Here is a 24,822-nt window from a genome sequence, read left to right as displayed (position 1 = left end):
GGATAAGGATTTACCCCCTTTCCCAAAAGAATTACAGAAATCTACAGTTAAAGAAAACATCAAAAAAGAAGGGAATTAGAGTGATTATGTATTATTGTGAACTTGTGATATAATTCCAAGAAATAACACCTTAAGTTTATTTATCATTGTATTATAGCATTGTACTTTCATTTCTTTGTTTTACAACATTGTACTTTTAAAAGTATAATGGTGTAATAGGAATATTAAATGAAAGCAAGTTGCTATTTTCTGTATTTAACCAAAGGTGAATCCATAAATAGCAACCTCAAACAATCTGTAAAGGTAAAGGGGTGATAGCAATCCAAGTTGAAGTTGTCTTGGTATTCCAGTCGGTGAATTTGTTGATTGCAAGTAATTTATTCCACCATGTCATTAGAAAACGAGATTTACAAATATAGAAAAATTATATATGATCTACACTGAAAATGAGAAGTAGAAAGTGTATATACATGTGATAATTTTGTTACCTATTTACTGACAACACCTGTGACTATTTGCATGCCTTGCGCTAGTCTTGGACCGGAGGGTATGGGTGGGGAGTTTCCCTCACTTTTTGTGGGCCACATCACCATTTCCCTCACTTTTCTTTCCCTCACCTAAACCCAAGGAATGGGTGGAAAGCTTCCCTCACTATTTTTTTATAAATAAAATTAATTGATTTTTATGATTTATAATTTTTAAATTAATAACAACCAAAAAATTTAATTAAAAAGAAAATGCCTTTCATTAATTAAAAATAAAAATTACAATTACAATTTAAAAAAGTAGAAAATTGAAAAAAAAAACACAAACAAAAAATCAAACAAACCAACGACAACCTATGAAAAATATTTTTTCATAATTTTTTCCCTCTTCTTCATCACGAGCTCGAGAGCCGGTCCCGAGAGATGGTCGGTGTTTTCCATCAAGAACTTCATATCCTCCATTTCTTGTCTCTCCGCACGCTCCTTCTTCCATGCTTCTTCTTTTTCTTTGTCAAACGCCAAACGTTCGGAGAAATTAAGATTATATCGATCAAACGATGCTGTTATTTTCCGCATTGCGTCAACGTCCATACTGAAATCCGATGCACCCGAAGAAGTCCCTTTTCCCTTCCTCTTTTTTTTGTCCCTACCCATCGGTCGGACAATTCCTTCTAGCTCGAGTCATCCTCCTGATTTAAATCTAGACTGACCCGAGCATCGGAGGAAGTTGTGTAACCACTAGAGCCCGTTTTCGTTCGCTTTGATTGTTGTACTCCAAAAATAAAATCTCGCTCGTATTTTTTCCACCTAGGACATCTAACCAATAATTTCCAACAATCATGCCACTTGAATGGTTTTCCGACTTCCTCAAGGTAAAATTGCAAAGCTTCTTGAAGTATTTGTTCGTCACCTTGGTCGTTTTTTCTTTGGGTTTTTAGGTTGTTGTACAACCCGTTTATTTTTGAAACCCCCTTTGCTATTTCTCGAAACTTCGAATTCAGTTGGTGTTTCGTACGGTAGTCGTCACCTTTTTCTAGCTCCTCCCGAAACCGTTCTAAAATGCAAAACCAAAAATGCTCTCCCGGTTGTGCATTCCCGTCTTCGAATCCTCAGAAATGTCAACCCAAGCTTTTACCAAAACTAGCTCTTCTTGTGGAAGCCATGTTGTCGGCTTCTGTCTTCCCGGTTGTGCGACACCCTCGCGCGTTTGTTTTTTCCCTTTACGTCGTTGTGGGGGTGGTGTGGGTTGAGTTTCGGGAACCATCTCTTCTTCTTCCGAGTCATCCAACTCATCGACAAGTTGGAATTGTTGTTGGGTTTGGGTTTGGGTTTGGGGTTGAGGTTGATTTGGCGAATGTTGATCGGGAAAAACAACAAAGTTTGAAAACATTTGCGGAGTAACATTTGGAACTTGGACCGGGTAATATTGTTTAACATTTTGGTATTGAAAGTGTAGTGGAGATTGAATGGGAGCATCGAGTTGGGGACGATAAACTCCTTGTGATGATGAATCGATAGCAAAACTGTTTCGAGTAGCGGTGCTTAAACTCGAAACATAAGTTTTTTTCCTTCTATCGGAGGTTGGGGTTTGATTGTCGGGATTCATTTTTTTTTGAAGAAAATAGATGTTGTAGAGGGTTTGTTTGAAGGTTTGATTGAAGGTAAATAAGTATGAGTATTTATAGATGTTTTAAAGGGTAAAAAAAAACAAAAAAAAATTAGATTTAAATGCTTATAGTCGTTGGTAATATATATATATATATATATATATATATATATATATATATATATATATGTTTTTACCGGTTACGTCAAAAAAAAATTTACACCAATCATCGAAGGACAAAGAAAGCGGCAAAGACTCCCCCACCCTTCCGCGCACCACCCTTTCCCGCACCGGCGCTACAGTGTTCGACCGTGCGAGAAGGGTCCTGCGGCCTTCCCCGTTGTACACTCCGTCCGGCCTTACACTCGACGAGGACATGTATTGATAGATATCAGGAAAAAGAAAAATTCATAATACCTTCAAATTAGAGTAAATACAAGAATGGCCAATGTGCTTTACCTAAAATCATGAATTTTGTCCATTTTTTAAAATTCTCCAAACTATACCCAAAAATTTTACTCTTATTTCATTTATCTGACTTTTATTTTTACCCTTATGTGAGTTTTTTTTTTTTTTATTATTTGTGTAAGTTTTTTATTATTATATAATGAAATGGGGAAAAAGGTTTAAAAAAGTCATTTTATGTGAGTTGAGGTTGAATAACAAAAAATCTAAAGTCAAGGACGACTTTCACAAGATTTTAAAAAATGAGCCAAGCTTGCAATTTTTGGTTAGGTACATGGACTATTCTTGTAATTTACTTTAGAACTTGTGATTTTTTTTTGCTTCTACTAGATGGATCCACAAACAGATGGAATTAAATGTGTAATACTAACTTCTTGTTCAATCTTTTTGTAGATCAACGACCAAATATTTTAATAATGAGACATAAAAACTGGAAAACGGAACCAATGCTTTGAAGGATCCTTCATCAGCAATGTTGTAAATACAAAGTTATGTATGTATGGATTTTAATGAGTTAATCACTCGGGTGATTTATAGCATCCTTATGATTTTTCAAATATGAGTTCAAAACCAATCATGAAGAATGGATTAAAACAATGAAGCAAAGTGCAGCTACTAAGGATGTGGACTGATATTAATATTGAAAATCATTAAAGTTTAAATTAAATGAAATTATACCCACGTACTTGAGTATTTTGTTGCTATAATGATGATGAATGTAGTGTCATCTACTACTTCTTTATCTTGATCTTCAAGCTCAACCAGTTAAAAAATATCATATATCACCTTAAGTTACAACAAATTGAACACATTTAAATAGGATAAAGTAGCAAGTCGATAAATAAAGCACAATCAATTAATCAAAAGATATAATCTGAAATATGCAAATACTATAAAATAAAAAAATAATTAAAAAATAATTAAAAAAAAAGAAGATTAAACCTAGAAACATAAAAACAGTTTATGTAAATAATCAAGTAATAAGGGCTTACATCGTGGTCACTGATGTTGTTGTACAAAAGTACTTTTAAGACATGATATCCATTTCTATCAAGAATTAATGAGCATTTTCTATGTAACAACTCACAAAATGTAACCAAATAAAAAGAAATCACAAAAAAAGCAAACGTAGAGCAGGCATTGAGTCATTAAGAAAAGCAAAGTGAAAGATCACATTGTCCTTTGGCTTCTCACCTTTTGTGGTCGATAAATAAGTGAAAGAGGGCTATCTTCATAGCCAAAACCATAACCTAAACAATCAATGTAGAGTGGAAATTATAAAACTCATTCTATTTCTTAGCATATATTCAATCATAACTCCAAAGTTAACAACCAACCAACAAAAACTTTCATAAAACAAAGCAAAATTATGATCATAAAACTTACATGGAAGTTCAGATGGCTCTTATTTTTTCAAATCAATAGTGAGATAATAAGCACATTATTTACAAAACCCTAATTTGAAATGGAAAAGTGGTTATTGATCTTGCTAGAGTTCAACATCTTCCGTCAAAATGCTTCTGATTTAAAAAATAGAAAGGTCCTCTGATTTTCAATATAAAAAGACAACAACAAAAATAGGTTATTAATGATGTGGAATTCTTGAAACGACATCAAACCTAGGGAATATTAAACCATTAAAAAACCAAATACTCTATTGCTTATATTGCTTATGGCTATCATGAGTAGCTTCAGAAGTCCTTCCGCTACATCTTGCTTATGAATCTCGTTTTCAAAAAGGAGGCATTCTTCAACATGCAACGTGACGATTTCAGGGATTAATCCCACCTAGAAGACACTCTTTTGAATACAGGGGGAATACAGAGGGCTATTTTCGAATAAAATGAATAGAGCGAATATGGATACCCGAGAGAGAAGCAGAGACTTTGATGGGTCAGAATTTATGAGGTTCTTGACTTCAATCATAAGTTTGAACTCTCTTTCCTTGTTCACGACATGATTGGCCATCGGTTTAGACAGAATATCAACAGTTGCATAAATCAAACCCTAATTCCATCTTCCTTCAACACATGGAGGAAAATGGTGGTGGCGGTTGTTGTATGCAGATTCGTAAACAAAAAGAGGGGATGTGCGGGTGCATGGATTGATGGTGGTGCATAGAAATAGAAGAAGATGTTGATGAGATGGTAGAAGGAGAGGCAGACGGAAAATCAAGGGTTGAATAAGAAGTATTGAATGGATCAGGAAGTAGAGGAGAGAACACATATCATCTTGCATGGATTCAGGGTTGAAATTGAGAAGGGAGAAGGTGGAAAAAGCATATTGGTAGTGAAAGGAGGCGGATAGATTATTTTGGTCAAAAATTATACAAGTATAATTCAACCAAATTAAATGAGAGGTTGTGATGTTCGAATTGTGCAATAGAAAAAGGTAAAGAGAATGACACGATTGTTTACAAGGAAAGCGGTTGATCCTTGCTAGGATCTCCGACACAAAACCTTGGGAGGTGATAATGATCTAAGAGTAAGGAGTGTGTGTTGTGTGCAAGATACATGTGTCAATTTATAGTCTAAACTAGCTAACAAGATGCCCGATATTCTCGGGATCCTCTATGACCAGCTTTGTGAACGTTGTTGGACGTGGTATTCCGGGTCGTTAGCATAGTTGTGACAACCCGAAATTTCTATCTTGTACAACCATTCAATTCAATCAAAGTCAGACTTGTGTCTGCTACCTATTAGCACTGTTTAGAGTCTGTTAGAGTGTTCTAAGCCTAGTACCTTCAAGAGGAAATTTTAGGAAGTATACTATAGAGTTCATTGTGTAACATTTAAGCCATAAAAACTCCAAGAATTGGAGTTTACGGCCATAAAATAGAGTTTACGGCCGTAAACTCTATAGTATATATATGACACTTAGTCATTTTTTATCACTTTTACCATTTCAAGCCAAAGAACTCATTCTCTCTCAAGTACCATCCGATTTTTCTTATAGATCTTCAAGATTGTAAGTTTTTCTTTCCTTGATTCGTTGATATCCTTCAATATCTAGTGAATATACATGATTTCATCCATGAAATCTCTTCTTTTGGCTAGATCTTCAAGTGTTCTTCATTTCTTCAAGAACACTCTTGTTCTTTGGGCCGAAAATGTGACAACCCGATATTTTGAATCAATGTAATGACCTAAAAAGTCAAGAATTGTAATCTCTTTTGATATAATGAAATTATCGTCAAAAATAAAATGTTCAAAAGTCTCTACTGGATTTCATAAATGATGGATATCGTGTCAAGAGTTTCAGAAATATAAAGAACACTAAAATCTGAGTTATAACGAAGAAGTTATGACCAACCTAAGATTCACAGCAAAACCGTCAACACTGTTAAACGTAAAACGCGAAGTTTCAATACAATAATTTTCAGCCTTAGGTATCTAAATGAAAGTTATAGATTTCATTAAACCGTAAGCATACGTGAAAAGAACGTCCAAATCTGACTTCGTATGAGGAAGTTATGATTTTTCCAAGTTCCGGATATAACAGTAGACAGCTAAAAACTCGAAATAGAGATCGAGAGACTTTTGGCCGAAACAACCTAAATAAGAATCGAAGATCTCAACAATAGTAGTGCAACGGTGAAAAGTCTGGCGAAAACGGACGTCGGATGAAGAAGTTATGGATATATAACGGAGTTTTCGTGTCCCAGCCTGTTAAAAATAATTAATTAAAAATAAAGTTAAAATTAGCCGACGAAATCTAAACGAGAGTTGTAGAGCATATTCTCACCTACACGTGCATATATAGAACGTCGAAAATGGAGCTCGTACGTGGAAGTTACGGATTTTACAAGTTCGAGACACAAAATCCGAGGCTGTCAGGCTGGCCACGACGTGGGATCATGACTGATGGGTTTTCAGGCTTGGCAGCAGACGTCTCGTCCATGGAAGAGGATAGGATCGACTCTACGACATGGGCAACCCTTTTGCCACGACGTGGGACCCAAAAATTGGGCTATAAATAGAGCTCAAAGGGTTCCGGGTTTCATTGCTCAATTCTCTTCTTTCTCGTGCCGAAGCTCTGCGTTTAAACCCTCGAAGCCATCCCAAAAGCCCCGGTCTTCACATCCAAGTTTCCGAAGGAAGGTTTTACATTCCCGAGAATCCCGAGAAATGAACTTTATCAAGTCGAAGTTCTGCTCAGTTTTTGTCTCACCTTCTTCAATCTATCAAGTGAGTTCATACCCCTTAAATCTATCTTTCGAATGATTTTAATGCTTTTATGGGGGGGGGATACAAGTAGAAAACATATTAGTTATATAATCAATCACACGTGACTTATAACTGTGTTTCAAGAAAATGATTTCATATACTCTATAATTGTGTTTCGAACAAAGGATTTCTTTTACTTTACACTGTCTTATCAAACAAACTACTTTTAAATCGTTTTATACATTGACATCAAGTCATCAATATTTATTATTAAACACTTCAAATGTTTTACAAAACTTCCTTTTAAACTTACATATTGTTAAATGCAATGTCTATGTATGTATAGTTATATAAATAATGTTTAAAGGACTTAGGACTGCTAACCCGCTTTAGTTCCTTTTCCTTGTATGGATGTGTACTTAGGGTATCAATTAGTTGTCCGAAGGTTGTCTAAATCTTAGTTAAATATTATGTATACATATGTAGATATAAAAGTACTATTCAATCAGTTCAATACCTTTGGGTAGCAAAGGTATACTTTCATTCATTCAAATTACATAAATTACTAGTAAGCTATTATAGGTATAGTTTAGGAGAAATACTATCATATACAAACACTATAACAGAGAATGCTATAACAGTGAATACTATAACAGAGAATACTATAACAGAGAATACTATAATGGAGAATACTATAATAGAGAATACTATAAATAAAAATGTGTACGCGTAAATCTTTTGGTATACTTTTCATACTGTAGTTTGATTATCATATGAAGTTGTTATCATGGAAAAGCACTTCTTTACCTCTTTGGGTTACAACATGATCTTATAAATAGAAATGTGATTTATTTACAAGTATGCATTGTTCATATCAAGGATAATCTTTTCATACAAAAGGTATTTCATTATATTACTCGTGAACTTGTTGTTAGCAATCATGTGAGACATATGGCTTTGTTTGTACCAAACGAAAGTCCCCATCTTTGACCAGAGTCTCCTGGAGGGAGAGCGCGAATTTGTGTATAGATCTATACGGGGTTGACGACCCCGCACCTAAACTATTAGCTACAGTTAGACCGGCAGGTCTGGGGTGACAAATGTCGACATTAGTACTACGTCTAGTATGGTTATCAGAAACTCACAAACCACGGAAACAACAACTCTTGTACGTAGTAATATATATTTAACTCAATCATGCTCAGGGGGTAATAACTATACAATGAGATATTATTAGCATGTTCATAATTCGGGATAAACACCCTTTTAACCAGTTTTACTTAAACATAAAACTCTACATTCTTCATTCTATGCATGACATATTTGCTTACAGGTTATAGTCTTGGTTATTAAGACTGCTTCTCACTTATAAGAAAATATAGGATTTTCTGGTAGATCATTCAAACTTATTCAATTATCAAGGAAGATACTCTCTTAAACAAAATACTTATGAACTCACCAGCTTAAATGTTGACCTACGCTTCCAAAACAACTTGTATTCTCAGGTCATCGGTAGACAGGTACAGTCGACCAGGTTTTGAGAAGACGGAGCACGTTCAAGACTCGTCTTTTATTTTGATTACTTATTTTGGTGTCATATTACTATGAAAGAACACACATGTATTAAACTATACTATTAATGTGATGGATGATGTTGTTGCTTGTTTACTACTTTACATTGTTATGATACTGTACATGACATCCTCCACCCCCAAACGTTTCCGCCGTTCTGGTTTGGGGGTGTGACAGAAAACTACCCTTTCAAGCTTCTACATTGTAAGTATCCTCTTATATACTTACTACCTTATAAAGACCCTGGAATTACTCCTTGAAATCAAGCTTTTCCCAAGAACATGAGGTGTTTACGGCCAAGAGCATCTCCCTTGGCCGTAAACCCTAGTTAGTGGTGCATTTGAGCCATAAATCCACCCTAAAGGCTTCTAAACTCTTCAGTATCTTCCTATGTGTAGTACTTACTAGTTATGCTACTTGAAATCATCCAAAATCCAAGATCAAAAGGTGTTTACGGTGAAGACAATCTCCCTTGGCCGTAAACCCTAATTAGTGTGGCATAAGGGCCATAACTTCTTCCTAAGGCTTAGACAAGAGACTAGAACACTTCCTTATGATTGTAAGACCTTTAAATCACCTTTTGGACACAAATCATCATGAGTTTACGGCCGTAACTTCTTCCTAAGGCTTTTACATGTTAGATACTTTCTATTAAACTCTTCTAAACTTATATTTTGTCAAATGCATATCTATATAGATATAGTTATATAAGTAGGATTGAAAGGACTTAGGACTGATAGCTCGCCTTACTTCCTGTTCCTTGTTTGGTTGTGGACTTAGGGTGTCGGTTGTTTGTCCGAAGGTCATTTGAATCTTAGTTATATATTATGTGTATGTATATAGATATAAAAGTTCTTCGTCCAGTTCAATACCTTTGGGTAGAAAAGGTGTGCAAACATGTTCATACATACAAACAACATTTCTAGTAAACTATAATAGGTATAGTTTAGGAAGTTACTAATACTATTACTAGAACAACGAAACATACAAAGAGTCAGTTCATACATGAGTCAATACATACTATAACGAGAAACAATACTCACTATAAAGAGAAACAGATAGAGAATACTATAACGAGAAACAATACTGACTATAAAGAGAAACAGATAGAGCATAATATAATGAGAATCAACACATACTACACACTATACACTAGGGAACATACTAGATACTAGACAGAGAGTACATACACTACACTAGTACATACTATACAAATACAAGAATACTATAACATTAATGTGAGATACTACTTCATGGCTCGGCATATACTGTCGTGTCACGTTTTGTACCCAGAGTCTCCTGGAGGGAGAGCATGAATTTGTGTATAGATCTATACGGGACTGACCCTCCTACACCTTGCTGCTAGCTACAGTGGGACCTGCAGGTCTGCGGGTGACGAATGTCATATATTTTCGACGTCTCGAACGTTGTGTTTTACTGGTCAATCGAGTATGGTTACAATCATATCACATTTTACCTTATTTAACTAACAAGTTTAAAGGTAGTTAGTACATTAGTAGTTAACTAGATAAAACTACAGTACATCTTTATTTTTCCCATTTCATTCACATTGTGATCTTCTCACATAAACGATAAGGAGAAACTATATTTTGGTAATGAGAGTCATACTTTGGGAAAACTCATACTTTTACAAAAGAACAAACATAGAGAACAGTTGAGTCTTGGTAGAAGACTATTTTAGTAGAAAATATAGGATTTTCTAGGAAGTTTACAAACATTTGCATCAAACACTTACAAACTTTTACATCAAACATTTACAGATACATTTTTCAAACTTATACAAACAATGACACTAAAATACTTATGAACTCACCAGCTTTAATGCTGATCTACGCTTTCAAAATAACTTGTATTCTCAGGTCGCCAATAGACAGGTACCGATAGCCAGATTTTGAGAAGATGGAGCACATTCAAGACTCATCTTTTATTTTGATTTTTCATTTTGGTGTCTTATAAACTTCAGAACACACTTGTATTAAAATTATTACTATTAATGCAATGGATGATGTTGTTGCTTGTTTAGTATTATGCATTGTTGTGATACTGTACATGACGTCCTCCGCCCCCGAACGTTTCCGCCGTTCCGATTTTGGGGTGTGACAGATTGGTATCAGATCATTGTTTATAGTGAATTGAGTATCAACCCATAAAAGATATACAACTATAAACACATCGGGATTAAAATACTCTGACTAAGAGTTTATACTTTTAAATAATAAAATATTTAACAAAAGTATACATACCTGCATTCGTACTAAAATCAGTGTCACTAGGACATAACAAAAGTATTACGATTGTTGGACAAAGCGAGTAGTCTTGGGGACATATAATCAGATCTGGAAGTGATATAGCCTGATCAACTATATCTTTCCGAGAAGTGATTAGCATGTGTCCAGGATTGTTCGTGATGTTGCAGCAAGTCTAAAAACTTACCAACATTACTACAATGAAAACATTAGAACATAACATATAACTTAAAATACTATAGGAGTATTTTGTGTTACTCTAATTACTTATGTGCAAACTAAAAAGGTCTTTATTAGTATGTCAATAGTTGCGGAGTGGATACGCTAAGGTTACATGTAACTAGGGTGTTATAGACTTAGAATCTGTGACCTTTTCTTTACTTCCTGTTCCTTGTTTGGTTGTGGACTTAGAGTTAGGGTCACTTATTCGAAGGTCTATCCTGTTTTGGTTACGTATGACTGGTATGCACTACACAAATGTTGGAGTAACTAGTAAGGATCATCTTAAAATTATCTTAATTAGATCGTCTATTAATTATTTCTCTTACCCCTTTTCTCGCTTAGATAACATGGCTGGATTCCATCTCCCTGGAGACCCGTACTTTCCCAACCAAGGCAACGGAGGATGGCTCGATGTTGAGCCTGAAGAGGAACTCGCAATTCCACTGGATGATGACCTTGCTGAGAACTTCCCGGAGGATTCTGACTCCGAGCCAGAAGTCAACAACCTACCCCCAGTGGCTCAAATCCCAAATCCTAACCCTCGTCAGCATTTCAAGGTCCCACACCTATGTGGGCAGCAAACTTGAACAGATGGAGCCACGAGCAGGGTCAGCCTTTACCCTACAACGGAGATCGAAGGTTCTACGACTTGAGCGAGGGAGGCTCAGCGGACAGAATCTTGCCTATTCTAGTCCGCATGGTTGCTCGTACTGATGAGCAGGGTAGAGCGGCTATCAACCAAATCATGGAGGTTGATGCTTATGCGGGAGTCAATACCGTACGCATTCGTCATCTGGAGTCTGCTCAGGTGAGAACTCAGAGTCAGAATGCGGCTCTATAGAGAGAACTTACTGAAACCCAAGCCGAAGTCAGGGAACTTCGAGCTCGTCTGGCTATGTCTGAAAGGCGCATGAGGGACATGGAGCGTCGTCTGTCCGAATCAAGAACTCACTCTAGTGGTTCTCGTCGCAGATAGAGCCTACTCAAGTTTCTCTTTTCGATATAAATTAGGACTATGTAAAAGCTCTAGTTTTAGTTTTCCTGTCTATGTTAAGACCTTGAACTTTCGATAGTTAGGTCTTTATTCTGTCAAATTTTCTCATCTTGGTTTGATGTAAGACCTTCTCTTAGGTCATTTTTCCCGAACAAATTGCATCTGTAATACCAGTATTATTGACAGATATCTAATCTATTAGAAATTAAGTATTCAATCATGCTTTTATCTGTGTTGTTGGGCTATGGAGAGTTAGTCCATGAGTAACTCTCATCATTCTCACTATTAAATTCTTATCAACATCTTCATCTTTGTGATCTTATAGATTCAAGATGCCTCCACGTCGATCAGCGAGACGCACTACTCCAATCACTCCAATTCCAACTCCTCCTCCTCAATACAACCCATCAGCCATCCAAGCTGCTGTGAATGCGGCTGTTACTGTAGCTCTAGCATAATTCAATTCAACCGGTAAAGCAGTACGCGGGAAACTTGCCGAAGTGCAACAAATGCAGTTTCCACCATAACGGACCCTACCGTGAAATGCAGTGCTCTAACTGCAACAGGAAGGGGCACACTGCCCGTTTCTGCAGGGCTTCGGAAAAGCCAATTACCCAAGTCCCAGCGCTGGTGTGGACCAGGCTTGCTACGGTTGTGGTGAAGTGGGGCACTACAAGAGGAACTGGCCGAAGGCAGGGAATGCCGGCGAAGTGGGAAGAGTTTTGGCTATAGGCCACGAGGAAGCAGTTGCCGACCCCACAGTGGTCACTGGTACGTTTCTCCTCGATAACTCATATGCATGCATACTGTTTGATAGTGGAGCGGAGAGGAGTTTCGTGAATCAGAAATTTACTCACTTACTTCAACATAAATCGCATGCACTTAAAGAACCATTTACAGTAGAAATGGCTAACGGAAAGACACAGAGTACTAGCCATTCATTTCTAATCGACCTCATGCCGGTCTCAATTAAAAGTTTCGACGTCATAATCGACATGGATTGGTTGAGTTCTCATCGTGCCGACATCATGTGCTACGAAAAGGCTGTTCGCCTTAATCTGCCATCTAGCGAAACCCTAGTAATCTACGGCGACAAACCTGACACCAACCTTCGCCTCATATCGAGCATTCAAGCCCATAAATTCTTGCGAAAGGAATGTCGCGCATTCCTTGCTCATGTTGTCGATATGAGCCACGAAACGAAAGACATTAAGAACATTCTGGTAGTACGTGATTTTACCGACATCTTTCCAGAAGAACTCTCCGGATTACCTCCGCAACGTCAAGTCGAGTTCAGAATCGACTTAATTCCAGGGGCTACCCCAGTAGTCAAATTGCCCTATCGTCTAGCACCAGCTGAGATGCAGGAGCTATCCAGTCAACTTAACGAATTGCTCAGCAAGGGCTTTATCAGACGAAGCTTCTCACCCTGGGGAGCACCGGTCTTGTTCGTCAAGAAGAAAGACGGATCGTTCCGTATGTGCATCGACCACAGAGAACTTAACAAACTAACCGTCAAAAATCGTTACCCTCTGCCTCGCATAGACGATTTGTTCGACCAACTGCAAGGGGCGAACTTCTTTTCAAAAATAGACCTGAGATCTGGGTATCACCAATTACGAGTATTAGGGGAGGATGTTCCGAAGACAGCCTTCCGAACTCGTTATGGACACTACGAGTTTGTAGTGATGCCGTTCGGAATGACCAACGCGCCCGCAGTATTCATGGACTTAATGAATAGGGTGTGCCGTCCTTACTTGGATCAGTTCGTCATTCTCTTCATCGATGACATACTTATCTACTCTCGTAGTAAGGAGGAGCATAGTCAGCATCTTCGACAGGTCTTGGAAACAGTATAGAGAGAATGATTTAAATCCATGTCTCATGTCTATACGATATCTTGTAGAATGGAGGAATATATGATCCCTTATCTAAAGGACACGCGTATCTGATAAGATCAGAGTTGACAGCGGCTTTTGAAAGCTACGATTGTTGATCAGGTTCTGAAGTTATGCAAAATAGTTATTAGACTTATCCAAGTGGGAGACTGTTGGATTAGTGTCTAAGTCCATAACTATTTTGGTATGTACTTGACCCGATTATGAGCATGGTCCTTTTGGGTTGCCTTCACCATAGCAATATGTAGGATAAATTAAGGAGAGAAAGGTTTAATTATGATTAATTAATATATTATAAGAATAATATATTAAAGGAGAAATCATAATGTTTAATTGATATTAGTCAATAATTAATTGAGAATTAATTTTGTGGCTAAAAGAGATTAGTTAAACTTAGGGGACTGGATTTGTAATTATAAGATAATTACAATTGGGCTATGGATCACCTAATAATATATAGGTTGGACGAATTCTATGGGAAACCCATTAGAAATCGTCCAAGGGATATGTTAAAGGAGTCCATGGGCTGCTTAGGGCCTAAGCAGCCAGATTAGGGTTTCCTAGTTGTAAACCCTAATAGCCTACATGTATATAAAGGACCCTTAAGCCCCAAAAACGTGGTGAACACTTCCTTTAGGGTTTCTAGCCTTTTTTGGTGCCTCCTCTCTCCTCCCTCTTCATCCAAGTTGCTTAGTGGTGTTTGTGACTCCATTAGAGGTGCAACACTTGAGGCACTAAGATTTCTGAAGCCAATCAAAGCAAGGAATTGATTGTTATTGCTATATAACAATCAAAGGTAATTACTAAACCCTTATTTCAGTTCTTATTTGATAGATCTAGGGTTTATAGCTTTGGATATTCAATTGCATGTTCATTAGACAAACTAGATCCAAAAGCTATTAGGGTTTGCATGTACACCATAGGAATGATGTATTGCTCGAAACCCATCACGTGGACCCTTCCAAAATTAAAGCCATTGAGAACTGGCCAGCACCGAAGACGCCTACAAAAATTCATCAATTTCTAGGCCTCGCTGGCTACTATCGCAAGTTCATTCAGAATTTCTCATGGATTGCGAAACCGCTTACAACATTGACCCAGAAGGGCGTGGACTTTGACTGGGAAGAGAAGCAAGAGAAAGCGTTCCAAACGCTAAAGCGAGCCTGATGCACCACACCGATACTGTCCCTCCCCGTAGGGATAGAAGACTTCGTGGTCTATTGTGATGCGTCCAATCAAGGGCTCGGCTGTGTTCTGATGCAACGAGGTAAGGTCATCGCCTATGCCTCAAGGCAGCTGAAGACACACGAGGTCAACTACACCACACACGATCTTGAGTTAGGAGCAGTAGTGTTTGCTCTGAAGATCTGGAGACACTACCTGTATGGTACAAAAAGCACTATCTTTACAGACCATAAAAGCCTATAACACATATTCGACCAGAAGGAGCTCAACATGAGACAACGACGGTGGGTCGAGCTACTCAGTGATTACGAATGCGAAATTCGTTATCATCCCGGCAAGGCCAACGTAGTAGCTGACGCCCTAAGTTGGAAAGAATACTCTGGTCGTAGAGTCAAATCATTGACTATGACTATCCATTCTCACTTGTCCACACAGATTAAGGAAGCTCAGCTCGAAGCTTTGAAACCTGAAAATGCGGCGAGTGAATCCCTTAGAGGGATGGATAAGAACTTAGTGATGAAGGGTGGCGGAGCCTTATATCTCGTGCATCGGATCTGGACACCGAAACACGGTGGTTTCAGAGACTTGATCATGACCGAAGCTCACAACACTCGATATTCCGTCCAGCCAGGTTCAGATAAGATGTATCTGGATCTTAAAAAGTTATACTGGTGGCCTAACATGAAAGCAGAGATTGCTACCTTCGTGAGTAAATGTCTTACTTGCGCCAAGGTTAAGGTCGAATACCAGAAACCATCGGGTTTACTTCAGCAACCGGAGATACCTGAATGGAAGTGGGAGCGAATCACAATGGACTTCATAACCAAGTTGCCCAAGACGACGGGTGGTCTCGATACCATTTGGGTGATCGTAGACAGGTTAACCAAGTCCGCACACTTCCTACCTATCAAAGAAACTGACAAGATGGAGAAGCTAACAAGAACATACATCAGAGAGATTGTACGATTGCATGGTGTTCCCATATCCATTATCTCTGATAGGGATAGTAGATTCACTTCGAGGTTCTGGCAGTCGCTAGAAAGTTCACTAGGAACTAGGCTGGACATGAGTACAGCCTACCATCCACAAACCGAGGGACAAAGTGAGAGGACTATTCAAACCTTGGAATATATGTTGCGAGCCTGTTTGATCGACTTTGGTAAGGCATGGGATACTCATTTACCCCTTGTCGAATTCTCCTACAACAATAGTTATCACACGAGCATAAAGGCTGCTCCATTTGAAGCCCTCTATGGCCGTAAGTGCAGATCCCCACTGTGCTGGGCTGAGGTGGGTGACACTCAGTTAGCGAAAGGACGAGTTCCTGACAGCACTCTCATAGGTCCGGAAATCATTCGAGAAACGACAGAGAAGATCGTTCAGATTCGTGAACGATCGAAAGCCTCTAGAGACCGACAGAAAAGCTACGCAGACAAGCGAAGGAAACCGTTGGAATTCCAGGTGGGCGACCGTGTTCTATTGTAAGTCTCACCCTAGAAGGGCTTGATACGCTTCAGAAAGCATGGAAAGCTAAATCCAAGATACGTAGGGCCTTTCGAGATTCTCGCTAGAATCGGCCCTGTAGCTTACAAACTCAAACTACCTCGCGAACTTAGTAACGTACATTCTACTTTCCACGTCTCGAACTTTAAAAAGTGCCTATTCGACGAGTCTCTTGTAATCCCACTCGACGAGATCGAGATCAATGAGAGCCTCAACTTCGTGGAAGAACCTGTAGAGATCATGGACCGGGAGGTCAAGCGGACGAAGCAAAGCCGTATCCTGATAGTGAAGGTTCGCTGGAATGCCAAGCGAGGACCTGAATTCACTTGGGAGCGCGAGGATCAAATGAAACTGAAATATCCTCATCTGTTCGCTTAGTTATTTGTGACTACTTATTTGCTTAAATTCTAATTTTGGGACGAAATTCTCTCTAACGGGGGGACAATGTGACAACCCGAAATTTGTATCTTGTACAACCATTTAATGCAATCAAAGTCAGACTTGTGTCTGCTATCTAGTACCTTCAAGAGGTACTAGATAGTATACTCTAGAGTTCATTGTGTAACATTTAAGCCATAAAAACTCCAATAATTGGAGTTTACGACCATAAAATAGAGTTTACGGCCGCAAACTCTATAGTGTATATATATATATATATATATATATATATATATATATATATATATGACACTTAGTCATTTTTTATAACGTTTACCATTTCAAGCCAAAGAACTCATTCTCTCTCAAGTACCATCCGATTTTTCTTATAGATCTTCAAGATTGTAAGTGTTTCTTTCCTTGATTCGTTGATATCCTTCAATATCTAGTGAATATACATGATTTCATCCATGAAATCTCTTCTTTTGGCTAGATCTTCAAGTGTTCTTCATTTCTTCAAGAACACTCTTGTTCTTTGGGCGAAAAACTACCCTTTCCAGCTTCTACATTGTAAGTATCCTCTTATATACTTACTACCTTGTAAAGACCCTTGAATTACTCCTTGAAATCAAGCTTTTCCCAAGAACATGAGGTGTTTACGACCAAGAGCATCTCCCTTGGCCGTAAACCCTAGTTAGTGGTGCATTTGAGCCATTAATCCACCCTAAAGGCTTCTAAACTCTTGAGTACCTTCCTATGTGTAGTACTTACTAGTTATGCAACTTGAAATCATCCAAAATCCAAGATCAAAAGGTGTTTACGGCCAAGACAATCTCCCTTGGCCGTAAACCCTAATTAGTGTGGCATAAGGGCCATAACTTCTTCCTAAGGCTTAGACAAGAGACTAGAACACTTCCTTATGAGTGTAAGACCTTTAAATCACCTTTTGGACACAAATCATCATGATTTTACGGCCGTAAACTCATGAGGCCATGAACACATGGCCATAAACTCTAGTGGCTGTGAACATATGGCCGTAAACACCATAGTGTGGCCTTAAACTCCTTAGATGCAATCCTTTGTGATTATAACACTTCTATATAAGTGTTTCCTAGTTCCTAAGTTGTTTTCCTTACATGATTAGTTGTTTAAACACTAATTATATTCATATATGTGACATTATATGCTTATTAGGATCCGTGTGTGTGTTCAAGTCTTCACTTGACACCTAGCATCCTATACCACTCTTTCATTCAAACCAGTCACTACAGGTGAGTTCATACCCCTTAACTTATCTTTTAAATGATTTTAAATGCTTTTATGAGGGGGGGGGGGGAATACAAGTTGAACTATTATAGTTATTATATCAATCACATGTGATTAATAACTATCAAACATATGGATTTTATTACATTTCAAACTGTGTTATCAAACAAAGTACTTCAAATCGTTTTATAAACTCTTTTACATGTTAGATACTTTCTATTAAACTCTTTTAAACTTATATTGTGTCAAATGTATATCTATATAGATATAGTTATATAAGTATGATTGAAAGGACTTAGGACTGATAGCTCGCCTTACTTCCTGTTCCTTGTTTGGTTGTGGACGTAGGGTATCGGTTATTTCTCCGAAGGTCGTTTGAATCTTAGTTATATATTATGTGTATGTATATAGATATAAAAGTTCTTCGTCCAGTTCAATACCTTTGGGTAGCAAAGGTGTGCAAACATGTTCATACATACAAACAACATTTCTAGTAAACTATAATAGGTATAGTTTAGGAAGTTACTAATACTATTACCAGAACAACGAAACATACAAAGAGTCAGTTCATACATGAGTCAATACATACTATAACGAGAAACAATACTCACTATAAAGAGAAACAGATAGAGCATAATATAATGAGAATCAACACATACTACACACTATACACTAGGGAACATACTAGATACTAGACAGAGAGTACATACACTACACTAGTACATACTATACAAATACAAGAATTCTATAACATTAATGTGAGATACTACTTCATGGCTTGACATATACTGTCGTGTCACGTTTTGTACCCAGAGTCTCCTGGAGGGAGAGCGTGAATTTGTGTATAGATCTATACGGGACTGACCCTCCTACACCTTGCTGCTAGCTACAGTGGGACCTGCAGGTATGCGGGTGACGAATGTCATATATTTTCGACGTCTCGAACGTCGTGTTTTACTGGTCAATCAAGTATGGTTACAATCATATCACATTTTACCTTATTTAACTAACAAGTTTAAAGGTAGTTAGTACATTAGTAGTTAACTAGATAAAACTGCAGTACATCTTTATTTTTCCCATTTCATTCACATTGTGATCTTCTCACATAAACAGTAATGAGAAACTATATTTTGGTAATGATAGTCATACTTCGATAAAACTCATACTTTTACAAAAGAACAAACATAGAGAACAGTTGAGTCTTGGTAGAAGACTACTTTAGTAGAAAATATAGGATTTTCTAGGAAGTTTACAAACATTTGCATCAAACACTTACAAACTTTACATCAAACATTTACAGATACATTCTTCAAACTTATACAAACAATGACACTAAAATACTTATGAACTCACCAGCTTTAATGCTGATCTACGCTTTCAAAATAACTTGTATTCTCAGGTCGCCAATAGACAGGTACCGATGGCCAGGTTTTGAGAAGATGGAGCACATTCAAGACTCATCTTTTATTTTGATTTTTCATTTTGGTGTCTTATAAACTTCAGAACACACTTGTATTAAAATTATTACTATTAATGAAATGGATGATGTTGTTGCTTGTTTACTATTATGCATTGTTGTGATATTGTACATGACGTCCTCCGCCCCCGAACGTTTCCGCCGTTCTGGTTTTGGGGTGTGACAATAGTTGAGATGACTCTCTGTTAAGAATGAGTCTTCTCTTGACTATATATGCACATGTGTCAATTTAAAATCAAATACAACCATTATAAATTTTAGTATAATAATAACGGTAATAATCGGGATCCTAAGATAGTTGAGGATCCTGAATATTTTATGAGGTTTGGGATCCTGAATGTTTCAAGGATCCTGACCCTAACAATTGTCCCCAAGTTATTCCTAAAAATATAAGAGTTAATTTTGAGAATATTAAAGGAATAACTTAAAAGTAAATAAATGAAGAGAGAGATAATAGTAATTTTTAAACTCTAACCCTTTATGACTAGAATAATTCAAACTCTAACGGATGGATTACTAGCCGTTATCAAGCGGTCAAATTAATTGTGGGTTCAGTATAAATAGTGATGGTTTGTCTCATGATTTTATTTACTCTCCCTTGCTATCTTTTGATTACCGGCGATCTATTAGAATGTAATTATCTCTTTTTCTTCTACATTTTTACTTCTTCTATCTTGGTTAGAAAAATGGATGTTTCTCGCAAAAACATCTTAGCTCTCCCTGAAGACGACTTCATCGACCAAGGGATTTTCTCCTACGAGGAGACGTGTTCCTTCGGCGACGATGATATTGAGTCTTTGAGACTTAATGGAGCCTTTCCCCCTAAATCCGTTTTAGGCCCTTCGACCCTCGCATCCAACCTAACTTTGTTTATCCTACCTAGGTGGGCTTCCCCGAATATCCCTTCTCCCTGGGTTTTAAATACCCTTTCCTTAGGATTCTCTTTGAATTCTTCAGGGTGACTGGGGTCTCATATATTCAGGCCATGCCGATTGTTTGGAGGATCCTATACTAGATTGACCAAATAAATCAGTCAAAAGGCCTTGATATAGGTCTTCCTGAACTGGCCTGCATATATGATCACACAACCTTCGGGAATTCTCGTTTTCTCCTCAAAGTTAAAACCCACAGATCTCCTCTAGTCCTGAAAACCAAACATAATGACGAAGCTTGGAAAGAAAAATACCTTTTTGTGAGACGTGACTCTGTTCCTAGTGGGGATCTCCTGTCGGATGCCTGGTCAAGAAGGGTAGGATTTTTTTTATATTAGAATAAGGATCCTGGAATTCACATCTTTGTTTTGTTTGCTTTTTTGTAGCTTTCAAGTTCGAAGAGCTCATCCCTGTTGCTGAGGAATCTGAAGAGAAGATCGAGAAGTTTTTGGCCCTGTCTGAAGCTGGGAGATTCTTTCGATTTGATCAAGCCACTCTGCAAGAAATCTATTCTGCCACTGACCTCATGTCGACAGGTAGGGACCCTTGATTCCTTTTGCTTGTTATGAAGGTTTTTAATGGTCTTCTGCTATATATTTATATAGGATCCAAAGTCACTCGCTCCAGTGCTCGCTTCACACTCGCTGATCTTGACACATCCATGTCGAAGGATCAGTTGACGGTGAAAAAGGAGAAGAGCTCATATTCTCTTCCTCCCAAAAGATCGACCATTGACTTGAAAGTGAAGACCCTGAGATCCTAGAAAAGGAAAATCGATGAGTCTGCAGGTCTATCTTGGGAGAGCCTTAGGGCTGAGGAAGCGCTCCAGAAATTGGTCTCTTTCTCCCAAGCTATAAGTGTTGGTTTTATTCTCGTTCTATATTTTATTTTACCTTTTTCTGACCCACTATGTCTTTGTTTTAGGTCTCTAATCATGTTTCCACTGATCTTAGGATCCGAGCGGAGAAGAATGAACAAGCCCTTCAGGGAAAAGGGAGGATGTGGAAAGCGTCCAATGAGGACCTGTTGAGGAGAGTGGAGCTGCTCGGAAAGGAGGAGGCTGAAAAGGAGGACGAGCACTTGATCGAGATGGAGGAAGTGATCTCTGATGCGAAGGTCAGTGATGCGGTGACTGTTTGGGAGGACAAGATCGGTCTTGCGGAGGATCTGGAGAATGCAGATTCCTGGGACGTAGACGGTTGGCGCGAGGCACTGGCCAAATTGACTGGCATGCCTGCTACCGCGAATCAGGATCTTGTACTGCGGCTGACCGAAGGAGGGGAGAAGGAGGATGCGCCCAATGATGACCAAGCTAAGGTTTAGGCCTGCAAGAAGTTAGTTTAGGTAGTTTTTGTTTTTATCAGTAATGTAAAACAATTAATATGTTGGTTGGGTTGGTGTGTAACCCCTTTTGAATGTAATGGTTGTGTTTTCTTTTTATATCTCTCTCTTGATTTTTCTGCATGACTGTTACGATACTAGGATCCTTAAATAATTAGGATCCCGGAAAACTTGGTTCCTGCAAACAATCCTGAGACAAAATTCTTTTAGTGAATCATTTTTAGTACACTTGAATTCTGATAGCCAAATGATTTTTGCCTAGGATCCTAGAAAGTTCAGGATCCTTAAACGTTACTTAGAGTTTTTCGAGAATAAGGATAGATGGAACCTGATTGTCTTCAAGTTTTTCCTTAAGCTTCATAAGCTTTTCAACCTTAGAATTTTTTGAGGATAAATCTCAACTTTAGGAAAGAACTTAGGATCGCTATTGTCTTCTGATGATAAAAATCTTACCGATGAGGATCCATAACGATGAGGATCCTTAAGGATGAGGATCCTTAATGATGAGGATTCTTAATGACAAGGATCCTTAATCATGATGATCCATAATCCTGAGGATCTTTAATCATAAGATCATACGGGGGAATTCCCTTCTTTGGATAACCTGTTTAGGTTATAGACTTTGACAAAATTCTTGGGTAACAACATAAGTTCAATTGATAACATGTTAATGTTATATACTGGGGAGGGTCCCAACTTATGACATATTCCATGGGAAAGCTCCCTACTTATGATAGCATGAAAATGTTATGATTCGTGTGTATTTTCTCGGGAAAATCCCAACGTGTAATAACATGAAGATGTTATAAACTTTATGTAATTTCTGGGGTAAGATCCCAATTTTAGATAGCATGAAAATGTTATAAACCTTATGTAATTTCTGGGGCAAGATCCCAATTTTAGATAACATGAAAATGTTGTAAACCTTATGTAATTTCTGGGGTAAGATCCTAATTTCATATAACATGAAAATGTTATAAACCTTATGTAATTTCTGGGGTAAGATCCCAATTTTAGATAACATGATAATGTTATAAATCATAAGGACCTTAACTTATGTTCAAAGATAAGAGGGTTTCCAAGCCACTGCATCGTGAAATGATCCCCTTATTCATATCTCATAGTTAGATATCGTGCATTCAAGCGAGGTGTATAAACCTTAGTTCGTGTGAAAGAGGTAATTGGTTCTTTAAAACTTAGAGGGGATTAAGTACCCTTAAGCGTGGGAGAGATAATCAATCTCTAGCTTGCGTATATGATAGTTTAAAGATTATACAGTTGATATAATGGAATTGTTCAAGTGTTAAGATGCTGAGATCTTCGTGTGTCAAGATCCTTATGTTTCAAGATCTTCAACCTTGAGGATCCTCATGTTTCAGGATCATTGCTTATGGAGATCCTTAGTTGTACGTTGTTCTTCATAGAAAACATTAGCTAGGGGTGGGAGTTAATCTAGCTAACACCCCTCTGATGCTTAAGTTAGTGATGTATTCGAGGAGAAAATAAGTAATGATGAAAAGTTTAAGGTAAAGAACATGTGCACCTTGGTTTTGTTGAAGATCAATCGATCTTGTTTACATATAGTATGCTTTGAGATGTATAGAATTCCAAGATCTTGGCAAAATGTCTCCTTCGAGTGTTGCTAGCCAATATGCTCCTTTGCCTGCCACATCATTTATGAGATATGGTCATTCTCACTTAAGAGCTAATTTATCTACACTAGGATCCTTGGTGTTTTGGAATGTTTTCCTTAGTACCAAGTCTCCTATTTGGAATCTTCTGACTTTTATGTTTTTGTTGTATTGTTAAATGGGATTGGTTAAATACAGTGGGAGTAGTTAATTAATTCAAGCAATTTCTGGAGAAATTATATGTCGGTGATGGTTTCTAGTTTTCATGCAACGGGTCATGGAATCTCTTCAACATTAACGAGTCAGCTTATAAGGAGATATGTGTTGAGTTTTTCTCAACAATCACTTTTCAAGATCATTATGAAGACATGACGAACACCAGGGCATTGCAATTCCAACTAGCGGGTCAAACGAGAGATTATAGTCTAGCGGAGCTTGGAGTTTGTCTTGGGCTATATGATGAGGAATATTTTGAGAGGCCACAATATACTTCATTTTTGGCATCCGGTCTTCACAATTTTCTGGATAATATTTGTCTGTATGATTTTTTGATTACTATTGTGAACGGAGTCTACAAGTCGGGAACTTCATAAGAGAGCAACATTTGGTCGTCGATTCACCATTTTATTCATAGATTGGTTACTTTTGGTGTGAGTCACAATAAGGGTGGTGACAAAATACCTAAGTGGGATTTATTTTATGTTTGGTGCATCCTGACTCCGAACATATTCTTCAATATTCCTTATGCAGTTGCTTCGTTCTATGCTACACGGACTACTAATTCTAGATATGGTAGCCCAATTTATGAGGGACACTTGGTTTCACGGCTTTCTAGTTCGTATGGGTTATTAGAGCCAAAGATTTCAATCACTTTGATGATTATTCTGGGGCAGGAGGCTACGAATAGGAAGTTGGAGACGATGTGCATAGTCCAGAATGTTGGGAGTGGATAAGTTGTTCCTGGAGATGATCCGGTAAGAGTATCGGAGAACTCGCAATTGAAGGGACAATTGAAGCGAAGCTACCTAAAATACTTGAAGGATCTTGAAGATTGTAATGTCAAGTCGTGTGACTCTACTTGAAGTACATCTATTATCTAACTCCATTATTTTAACAAGTTCTAATTCAAAGACTTTTAATATATAATGTGATGATTGCATTTTTATGGTATTGACCGTGGGAAAAGGATTTTTTCGCATGGTTCGATCGCAAAATTTGGAGCTATTACTAAGGAGTTAAGATAACTTTAATACATTGTTGTTACGTTTCAAAGATGTCTATAAACATGGTTTTTCATTCTATGCATTGTAAGGACGAGTTCCAAATTTCGTTTAATCAATAAAAGTGAAGTTTTAGTTTATGTGGTTGCCACATTTTATATTTCTTTGCAATGGCATTAATGAATGTGTTGATTATGTTTCTAATAATTGCAAT

This window comes from Lactuca virosa, chromosome 4 (genome assembly GCF_052849685.1).
Source record: "Lactuca virosa cultivar CGN04683 chromosome 4, Lactuca_virosa_CGN04683_v6, whole genome shotgun sequence".
Classification (NCBI taxonomy): Eukaryota; Viridiplantae; Streptophyta; class Magnoliopsida; order Asterales; family Asteraceae; genus Lactuca; species Lactuca virosa.
This window is presented reverse-complemented; position numbering follows the sequence as displayed.